Genomic DNA, 1,999 nt, shown 5'->3' on the forward strand with positions numbered 1-1,999 from the left:
CGAGCCTTTCACTGCCTACCACCCTGCGAATCTCACCTCCTACATGCAAACAGCCCAAACAGGCAGGTAGGCAAGGGGCAGCGAGGATGCAGGGGTGACCTAACGTAAACGCCAGGCTAGGGCCTTGAGTTAAAGCTGCCAGAGGCACCCAGAGCCAACTTTGCAGGGGAGCCAAGGCTCTCCCAAGAAAAAGCCTAATGAGGGACATGCATAGCTGCAGCGAGGGGCCCAGGAGGAGGCTGTGCTGGAGCCCAGGCTCTGCAGGAGTCCCCTCTGGCAAAGCAGGGGCGTTGAAAGCAAGGAAGGAGTGGTGGCCACAACAAGTCCGGGATTTGCCTTCCGAAGTCCTGATTCTTTGCAGTGCATTGATTCACAAGACTCCCAATCATGGGCTACATTTATTATGTATATGTATTTTGTTACTTTTTTTTTTTTCCAGAACTGGGAATTGAACTCAGGCCCTTGCACTTGCCAGGGAAGTGCTTATTCCACTGAGCCATTTCCATGGCCACTGTTACTATTTTTTTTATCCTAAGAGTATTATATATAAAACCACGTGCTTTATTTTTAGAAAATTCAACACAACAAAATTTACAAACTGTACAAGTGATGGCTGTTTAATGGTTTGTAAAACTTGTTCTACAGAGCCCTTCTGGAAGGTACGTTGGAACAGTGATGCCCTCCTGATATCCAAAATATAATTTGATTTATGAACAGTTTATTTAACTTTTATTTTATTACTTTTTGTTGATGCAGGGTCTCTCTACCCAGTTGAGACTCGTAGTGATCCTTCTGTCTCAGCCTCCCCAGCACTGGGATTACAGGCGTGCACCACTATGCCTGGTTTCGGGGGCCATGGCCTGCCCAGTGTTCCAGGGCAGGTACGCATGTGGTACTGGGGATCGAACTTGGGACCTTCACTTGCCGGGCACGTGCTTAGACTGCCAAGCTATCCCCCCAGCCCCATGAATAGTTCATTTAAAAGGACATATCTAATGTGAAAATAGGACCCAGTCATAACTTTTTCCTTAGAGAACAAGTTGGAGACATACAATACCATTTTATAACATATTAGAGTTCTAAGTTAAGACAAGTTTATAATAAAAATTTACCTTTACTCAGGTGAGAATGGATTCATCCTATTTAAAATATGGAACTGAGATATATGACAATGAATATAATTTTTATTATTATTGTCTTTCTTGTTATAATTCTTAGCGCAGTGAATAAAATTGGGGTGAAGGAAAAACAAGTTCTCAAGATGAAGATTGTTGAGATTCGTTTGTTGTTTTGTTTGTTGTATTGTCCAGGCTTCATCTAAACTACTAGGCCAAAGTGATCCTCCTGAGTGATCGAGGAGCCCCTCAGTCTCCTGAGTAGCCGGAACTATACGCATATACTACCACCATGTCTGGCTAGGATTGTTGTTTAAAACAAACTAACTCAAAATTGATGAGAAAATTTGACTTGGTTGATATGACTTGCATTCATGCCATTCATTCATCTATCCATCCATTCATTCATCCATTTATCCATTCATCCATTCATTCATCCATTCATCCATTCATCCATTCATTCATTCATTCACCAGGAGTTTCTGTGAGGTAGCTGTTATACTGGGGATTCATGAATGCATCAAAGATTTGCATTCATGCCATTCATTCATCCAGCCAGCCAGTCATCCATTCATTCATTCATTCACCAGGGGTTTCTGTGAGGTAGATGTTATACTGGGGATTCATGAATGCACCAAAGATGAAGTTTAGCCTAAAGAGCTTATAATCTAACAAGAAAGAGAAAACATGCCCCCATATAACTGGTATAAGAATACACAAGGAGAGATGAAATAACACTGTGAGGGGTTGCCTTCATTTGAGTTGTCTTTTTTTTTTTTTTTTTAGTTTTTTTTTTGCCATAGTTTTATTGATAAACAGCAATGAGACAGTTTCAAATCAAATCGGTAGGACAGTTTCAGTAGTTAACACACTGCATACATTCT

The sequence above is a fragment of the Octodon degus genome, unplaced genomic scaffold (genome assembly GCF_000260255.1).
Source record: "Octodon degus isolate 3935 unplaced genomic scaffold, OctDeg1.0 scaffold00015, whole genome shotgun sequence".
NCBI lineage: Eukaryota > Metazoa > Chordata > Mammalia > Rodentia > Octodontidae > Octodon > Octodon degus.